A 10,128-nucleotide genomic window follows, 5' to 3' on the forward strand; every position below is an offset into this window, starting at 1 on the left:
AATATTATCATCCTGCTAAGCAACATCGCCGGTTATTTGTTTCGACTATTGTTTCAATTGAATGAACCTTCACATGATAATTATATATTAGTTTGACAACAAACGTCAAAGAACTCCAATCACATGTACTTGTCCATAAATTATCGGTAAAATATTAATGTATGATAAATAAGGTCAATCAGAAATGGTAGAACTGAACATCAACATCTCGATACAAATATCAGTTGAAACTGAGCACTTGTGTTACGTAATTTTCAGTGTGTGCAAAACACTCCAGCTGACAACCAGGTGTTTGAGACTAAATCCATGAACTGTCGCAGGTAATTGTTCAGGTAATTGTTCATGGCTGTGAAATAATTAGCAGTTGATTGAAAAAATCATATACGTATAATCAAATTTTCACGTATTAGTCCTTTTCAAAAGTTTATCAGGAAGTGGCAAGGCCTATTAAAGTTGTTATTCGCATTTGTATTAAAATACACGAGAAAACTGTGCAGGAGTTTTCCTATTATTTAATATTGTTGTAAACGTGCTTATAAAAGAGTGTACGTTGTATGTATTTCTCTAGCAAAATTGAATAGTACTGTTGCAATTTAAATGTATGGACTTACACATACACAAATATCAACATAGGGCAAATATATTGATCGTTGCAGTACGTATTGTCTGTACGCATTGTCTTAATTTTCAATGTTCAATATATTACAATACGATGCCTTATCATAAATTGTTCACTAGTTAAATTGACATACCATCGGTGGATTCACATTTTGTAACTTATGATTGCCATTGATCTCTTATAAATACACTTACTAGCCTAAAGTTTAGGTAAAACATAGCACCTCGTCAATATGAGCATTGTATGTGTGTGCTGGGACACATTCACTTTAACCGTGATGCTGCATATTTAGATCAAGGTATGTTGAGTGTTAGTGTTTGGGTTATAAACTATTATTGTCGAACCAAATCGATTGTCAAAGTAACACGTAAAAAGAATCCTGACTAATTGTAAACTCATTAAAAAGTCTTCATCAAAAGTAGATAATGGCGACTAGATAAATGACGTTCTGGCAGTGTGTGTCTCATGATTATGCGAAATTCGATTAAGCTTATTAGTTGATTATATATATGCAGCTCGGCGGAAGTTTATTGTTTTTCAAAACATAAACTCAATGCGTGGTATGGCGTCATAGGGTTGTTTATAACGTTTAAAAATTCTAAAGACCCACATTTTTTTACGTACTAAATTGTTTGTTCGTACCCAATTTTTTTTTTCGTACCCAATTATTTTTTTTCGTACGCACATTTTTTGTTCGTTCTCAATTTTTTGTTCGTACCCAATTTTATTTGTACCCAAATTTTTTCGTACCTAAATTTGTTTTTCGTACCCAATTAATTTTTCGTACCCAATTTGTTTTTCGTACCCATATTTTTTCATCCCCAAATTTGTTTTCATACCCCAATTTTTTTCGTACCTAATTTTGTTTTCGTTCCCAAACTTTTTTAGTACCCAAATTGTTTTTCGTTCCCAAATTTTATTTCGTACCGAATTTTTTTTTTTGAATAATTTTTTCGTACTCAAATTTGTTCGTTCCCAAATTTTGTCTCGTACCCACAATTTTTTCGTACCCAATTTATTTTTCGTTCCCAAATTTTTTTCGTACCCAATTTTTTTTTTCGTTGCCAATTTTTTTTCTTATCCAAATTAAAAATTATCGTACCCAAATTTCGTACCCATTTTTTTTTGGCATATTTTTTCGTACCCAAAATGTTCGTACCAAATTTTCTTTCGTACCCAAAATTTTGTTAAAACATAACTTCTTCATTTATTCACCAATTGACTTGAAATTAATACTGAACATCTCTTATGACAACACGGTACACGGTCTATCTCGACCATCCATGTCCACATTACCCACCCGGGGCACCACCAACATAGGCCTTGCCCACCCAAAATTGCCTTTTAATATAACACCTATGCAGCTTGGGGATACGCGTTGGCCACTGCCGCGCAACTTCTAGTTTCTTATAGTTTTTGTGTGGCCCGCGTGTTATTTTGAAATGTTATAAATAACTACAAAAACATGATTATGTAAAGTTACTTCATAGTATCGTTTTTACCACAAGTCTCAACTACAAGAAAATTAGATATCACTGCTATTACGCTTATATTTATGGTTTGTATATTATATATGTGAGATTATGAAAGAAATGGTAACGGCTTATAACTGCAGAGATACGTTCAAGAATGCGTTGATTATATATATGGCGCTTCGAAAATTGCATCGTAAGGTGAGAATGTCGTACGATCTTTGATAGGACGGGCCCAGGCATACAGTCGGCGTGTTTAATCGCACGCGAAATGCGAAAAAAACAACCACCAGTGTTGCCTATCGAACTCCAGCATTTACGCCAGTTTATTAAAACACAAACACAATACCTCTCTTATAACAAACAATTAATTTCTCAACAAAAGCTGTATGAATTCCTGTTTCCAAAGTTAATGATTTACTCACGATTTCAATAGAAATGCGGTTAACAATATACAATAACTCACTATCATCTGTTCGTGTATCATTGTGTATGATTACGAACCATGTATGGAGGATGTAGGTCTTAAATTATGTAGTTATTAAGTTACCATGTCCATTGCTGTATATCTATATGATTGGTTTAACAAGCGTGCTTAAAGATGAGCTATGTAATTAATAAACGTAAGCAAACTTTGAACTTAATTTTAAAGATTCAAATAACGTTAAACTATCAAACTTGTTAACAAAAGTACAACACGTGTTTTATATATAATATTAACCAAATGGAATGGAGATAGTCCCAACAAATTGGTAGTTTGTGATTTGCATTGTCGTCGAACGAGTACATGAAGCATTCGCGTTTGCATTCGTAAAGAAAAAAAACACAAAAGGCCTTTTCATTGTGCCATAGGAACACCATAACACGTAAATTGCATACATCTTTTTATTGAAAGCAAATCGAAAAATAAGAAAAATGTAAAAGAGAGGCACATGACCATGTAAGTTTTTCTTTAACGTCATTAAAGTACACATAGTTTAGATGACAATTATTTCCGTAATAGAAGAAACCGCAATTATGTCTACAAACCAAAACGAGTAATAACGTGAATATACACGAACAAAAACTCTATATACACATCGGGTATCATTAACCTTGCTTAATTACTTCTTTCATTGTCTTTAAATCTACTTATGCAGTTTAGTTTTAACCATTTTATAGTATTTAGAGCTTGATTAATTATCTATAATCTATTTATGTATCGATGAAACCACTTCTTTCTGACAATAAAAATGAAGCAACATGCATAGTCTCCATATTTCTTTATCATTATGCGCAGTTTTATCAACCTTACTTCAGTATATTTAGAGTTTTCGAAGTCACCCTATGTTGTTTTCCGACGGACAGACTGACAAACCGTGGGCAAACTTAAAGTCCCCTGGGATAAACTCGTCGGGGAGAGCAGGTTAGGTGGCAAACAAATGCGCAAACGACTCTGATAACAATCGTCAACCAAGTGTTTTCTCTATTCCATTTATTCCGCCGACATAAACACACATAACTATAACAGTTCATATGTTGTGGCATGATAAACGGAGTGTCACGTCATTGCAAGTCATACAAGTTTGCTATAGTTTTCATACCCATAGACAAAACGCATTATTTAAGAAAACTACATTATTATTAGCAAATGAAATTGCATGACATTTACAGACAGTATATAATTACATGTCTTTGTTCAATACAAATATAAATCAATGTGCTCAAGAACAAGAACCGTTGTTTCGTATAGCACTTTTCTGTTTACGGCGCTAAATGGGAACATTATGACATAAACACTAGAATGTCAAGAAACCGCAATGTAATATGCATTGTGTCCATGACAATTAAACCCACAAAACACCTAACGATAATTACAATAGCAAATAACAAATAATTCCGTATGCATGAATAATGAAATATGGTCTTCAGGTCAGTGCTATTCAATACATGTAAAGGATTAAAAACACAGATAATGATCAGATGGCATGAAATAGCACGGAACAGCTGAAGCCGTTACGACCAGTTCATTGATAAAAGATTATTTACTTTATAAAACATACAGTTAATACACAAGTTTAACATATTTACCAACTTAAATTAAAACATTCAGCTCTCGCCTTTTAGCCTCGTATTAAAACATTGTAAAGGAAAAATACCTATTGTATGTTGATGACAAATTCTAATGTAGGCTTCCATTTGACCGTATCACTTGAAATGTTACTAGAAAATACAGGACATGGACTTGGGTCATGAACCACTAGCGTTGCGATCTAGTGTTATTTCTTTTAGCCTCGTTGTTCGAAAACTGAAAACTGAGCTCAATGCATGCTCAACAAATATTGTCCCTGATTAGCCAGTGCAGTCCGCACAGGCTTATCAGGTGCGACACTTTTCACCTAAGCTGGGGTTTTATTACAAAGATACCTTCTTTAAACGAACATTTCTACAAAAGTTTCAACCTTGAATAGCCTACACGGACTTCATTATCCCAGTTATTCCCAACAACGAAAATTTTAAACGTATATTTTCATAGATTACACAGCATGCTTTAACAAAATAGCTGAACACAATTGGCCGGATACCTATGTTTGTTCATTTTTGAAGGAAAAATTATAATATGATCGATTTATTTCTCTGTAAACAAGCACTTGTCTGTGATCCAAAAGCACATATAAATAGCGCTAAATTTACACCTTGAACAAAACTACAAACACATGATTATATATGAGAGGACATTTTTCTGTCTAAGTTCTCACAACGTCGATATATATGTTTTTTTAAAAAAAGCTTCAAATACATCCTTACACAAGGTCATCATGACCTTCCGCAAAATAAATCATTCTTATAATTACGCTAGTAAACTAGCATTGTGTTAAATGGGGAGTCGTTTAAGGCATTGTAAAAAATCACTAAATGTTAAATATTTTATTGGTAACAAAAGTATTTTTCCATGCGTAACGCGCTGTAAATTGATCACTTTCGCGAGTCAGCAATGATATTCAATTTGTATTCAAAGTAAGATATATCATCGACATGAATATAGGCCGATGTAGGACAATGTTTTACGATAATCGAATGACGTGACGTTCAATGGTGATAAAACAAAGCCCACCACCTCCGGTTTCGCCTTTTGAAATGAACGGTATTATTAACAGCATGAAATACGATCGTAACGGCATGATATAAGACCAAAAAAAACGAATAAGCTTTCGGGTTTTCTATCGATTCCATGTATAAGACATGGTGTTCATGCTTATAACAAAACCATAAAAACATATAACACTTTTTGGCGAATCAATTCTATCACAGAATTTAGACAATATCGATGTTGTAACAATACTTAAAATCGCGACGCAACAAGATTCGTTGTCTTAATTGCGGATCTAAACCTTCAATTTAAGCTAGAAGTTGAATATTGTAACATATTTGTGGGTGATATGCTGTTACGTGTATAAGAAGGCTAATGTACTTTAAATATATTTACTAGTATTTACTAGTCTTATAGTATGCCTTTATCATAGGGCGATAAATTGCTGTGACCAGTCCTGGACTCAAACCAGGGACACGCCGCGATTGTTTTTCCGACTAAGCTGACTGGATCGCTACAAAGCCTTTTCCATCTCAATATGTTTTAGTCATCGAACTTATGGATTCGGAATTTTCATAAAAAAAACACAGGTTTCTAAGTGTATAACCCAGTTAACGTCACGGCCCTAAGTTTGGCGCTAAATGTCAGATAATCTTAAGAAACATATACTAGTTTTAAGTGTATTATTTTGTAAATATAATTTATAAATATATAATACAACGGCAATTATACCGGATATGACGCAAAACCGCAGGACATGTTGAAAAGATGAGCATCATATATAATGATATAAACAATTGGAAGTCTAACCAACTACATTACGACACATGCAATCACCCAGTTGATTGAGAAATACATCGGCAAGGAAAGTTCGATTATACACAATGTGATTTGACATGTAACAATTTCTGAGGACATCATTACAAAGTTATACTTAACATAACATGTACGCAGAGGACATGTACAGTACTGCTAATTAAGATCTGCTTAAGGGCGTTTAAACACGAATGCAACAAATGAAACTTCAATAACTTTAAGCTATCTGACAGATTCAATCAAGGAAACAGATACCGGCAGCATATGAAAAGGAAGGGACAAAAGCAGAAAATGCAGCTTGAAAAAGACGAATAATTTAGCAGTTATATAACATATTTCACAAGCTGATAACGAATTAAGATAATATATTGCAATGCTCAACAGGAGAAAAAGAGAGATTACCTCTTCGTGGTGCATACTACTTGAATAGTTAATACAGAAAGTGTTAGAGAGAGGGAATGATACAAGCATAATTATCCAAAAGAACATCAGATGATTAGAACAAGCTTGACAAACGGGGTCAAAGAACCGCTGGTCTTTAAATTCGAAAAAAAAAAAACCGGATCCATTAGATTATGCATCGAATATAGAAGGAAGACGTATAAGGACGTATACACTGCCTTTTATGTTTTGCTAGCGATTACAACGACGCGAAGTAAGGTCGTAATTATGGTCTAACGACCTCCCGCAGATGTAATGGCAGAAAAAACGCGTGGATTTTTTTTAAATTGAGGGGTTGTATGTAGTATGGGACGATTGGAACTTTTGTGTTTGTTAAAAGTTTGAATATAATTTCGTTTTGGTAATGAATTCGGTATTTTCGTAAAAGTCTTGTTCAAACCACACAGCTATTGAAACGCACAAAATAAGTGATCTGAGATTTCTAACAATGCTCAATGCCGACTGAACATTATTATCTCCACGCTTTTCAAAGCGTGGGTTTATCGTATTGGTCTCCATCTTTCTGTCCGTCCGTTTGGCCATTATCTCCTTCTACACTTTTAGCACTAGAACCTTGAAACTTTCACACATGGTAGCTATGAACATATGTGCGACGGTTACGGCGACGGAATTTTGATCTGATCCCTTGTTCAAAAGTTATGGGTAAATAAATAGGTAAAATGGGTAAAAAAAACTCATTGTACTAACAATATGCGAAGCACATGATAATTACTTTTGACCCAGGTGTCAGATCAAAAGTCCAAATAGTGCACGGTCCAACATACGCTCATAGCTACCATGTGTGTAAGTTTAAAGGTTATAGTGCTAATAGTGTTGGAGGAGATAGTAGCCGACCACGCCCACCCAAAAGTTTGTTTTAACATAACTTCTTCATTTATTCACCAATTCATTGACTTCAAATTAATACTGAACATCTCTTATGACAACACGGTCTATCTCGACCATCCATGTCCACATTACCCATCCCTGGGCCATTGATAAAGGCAAAGGCAGCTGTGTTCCCGTCCTCTTTCAAATTTATCAAAATTTTCGAACCCAATTTTTTCGCACCAAATCTTTTTTTCGTACCAAATTTGTTTTTGTACCCACATTTTTTTTCGTATCCAATTTTTTTTCGTACCCAATTATTTTCGTACCCAATTTTGTTCGTACCCAAAAATTTTCGTTCCCAATTTTTTTTCGTACCCAATTTTTTTGTTTGTACCGATTTTTTTGGTACCAAATTTTTTCGTACCTACAATTTTTTTCGTACCCCAATTTTTTTTCGTACACACATTGTTTTCGTACCCAAATTTTGTAAACCAAAATTTGTTTGCGTACCCAAATGTATTTTCGTTCCTAATTTTTTTTTCGTACCCAAATTTTTTCGTACTCAATTTTGTGTTCGTACCCAAATTTTTGTTCGTACATAAAATTGTTTTAGTTCCCAAATTTTTTCGTACCAAAATGTTTGTTTGTGCGCAAACTTTTCTTCTAACAAAATTTATTTCGTACCCATGTTTTTCGTACCCAATTTCTTTCGTACCAACATTTTTTACCGTGTCCTAATTTTTTCGTACCCACATTTTTTTCGTATCCAAATTGGTTTTCGTTCCCAAATTTTATTTCGTACCGACAATTTTTTTACATAATTTTTTCGTACCCAATTTTTTTCTAACCCGAAATTTTGTTTCGTACCCAGATTTTTTTCGTACCGAATTATTTTTCGTTCCCAATTTTTTTTCTCTCACCCATAATGTTTTTGGTTGCCCTTTTTTTCTTACCCAAATTAAATATTTTCGTACCGAAATTTAGTACCCACATTTTGTATGGGCATACTTTTTTCGTACCCAAAATGTTTGTATCCGAATTTTATTTCGTACATCAAATTTTGTTTTAATATAACTTCTTCATATATTCACCAATTGACTTGAAATAAATACTGAACATCTCTTATGACAACACGGTCTATCTCGACCATCCATGTCCACATTGCCTACCCCAGGGCCCCTCCCACATGAGCCACACCCACCCGAAATTGCCTTTTACTATAACTTCTTCATTTCTACACCGATTCACTTCTAATTGATACTGAACTTCTCTTATGACAATACTGTAAATCTCAACTATGCATGGCCCATTACCAAACCTGGGGTGCCCCACCAATATAGACCACCCACAATTTTGTTTGAACATAACTTCTACATTTATTCACCATTTGACTTCAAATTAATACTGAACATCTCTTATGACTACACGTTCTATCTCGACCATCCGTGTCCACATTATCCACCCCTGGGCCCCACCAACATAGGCCTTGCCCACCCAAAATTGCATTTGAATATAACATCTACGCGGCTTGGGAATACGCGTTTGCCTCTGAGCGCCACTTCTAGTTATTAAATGCATGTTTAACTGTGATTAACAGTTATAGGATTTTGAAGGAAATTTGAATCTTACCTTGTTTAAGTGTTTCATGTGCTAGAGTTCACGATACCTTAATCGCGCGTAAGGTTCTGGTATGTAATCTTCATCCCGAGGCCCCAGCAACATAGGCCTTGCCCACCCAAATTTGTGCGTACCCAAATTTTGTTCTGACATAAATTTCTTTTCGTACCCAATTTTTTTCGTACCAAAATGTTTGTTCGTACCCGAACACAAATTATTTCGTACCCATTTTTTTTTGTACCTATTATTTGTTCGTACCCAAATTTTTTATCGTACCGTTATTTATTCGTACCCAAGCTGTGTTCGTATCCAAATTATTTTTCGTTCCCAAATTTTATTTCGTATCGACATTTTTTGACAATTTTTTTCGTACCCATTTTTTTTCGTAGCCGAAATTTTGTTTCGTACCCATATTTTGTTCGTTCCCAATAATTTTTCGTTCCCAATGTTTTTTTCGTACCAAAATGTTTTTTCGTACCCAATTTTTTTTCTTACCCAAATTAAATACTTTCACACCCAAATTTCGTACGCAATTTTCTTTTTGCATAATTCGTTCGTAACCAATATGTTCGTACCCAAATTTTTGTTCGTACCCCGAATTTTGTTTTAGCATAACTTCTTCATTTATTCACAAATTGACTTGAAATAAATACTGAACATCTCTTATAACAACATGGTCCATCTCAATCATCTATGTCCACAATATCTTCGCCGTGGCCCCACCAACATAGGCCTTGCCCACCCGAAATTGCCTTTAAATAAAACATCATGAAGCGTGGGGATACGCGTCGGCCTCTGCCGCACAACTTCTAGTTTCTAATAGTTTGTGTGTGGCCCGCGTGTTATTTTGAAATGTTTTAAATACATACAAAAACTTGTGTATGTGAAGTAACTTCATATTGAACACTTGTGTATCACTTTTACCACAAGTCTCAACTACTAGACAACTATATATCACTGCTATTACGCTTATATTTATGGTTTGTATTTTTGTGTGATATTATAAAAGGAATGGTAACGGTATCACTGCAGAGATACGTTCATAAGAATGCGTCGGAAAATAGGATTTCGTAACGTATTTTAAGTCAGTTTACAAAATAGTCAAAACAATTATCAGAGTACACACGTTTTCTAATTGAAACAAAATAGCAACTCTCATTGGTTGATTGCAACAAAAAACAACTCTCATTGATTGATTGAAACAAAAGAACAACTCTCATTGGCTGATAACGAGCATTGTTTTAAATTGAAACATTATTATG

This window comes from Dreissena polymorpha, chromosome 10 (genome assembly GCF_020536995.1).
Source record: "Dreissena polymorpha isolate Duluth1 chromosome 10, UMN_Dpol_1.0, whole genome shotgun sequence".
Taxonomy (NCBI): domain Eukaryota; kingdom Metazoa; phylum Mollusca; class Bivalvia; order Myida; family Dreissenidae; genus Dreissena; species Dreissena polymorpha.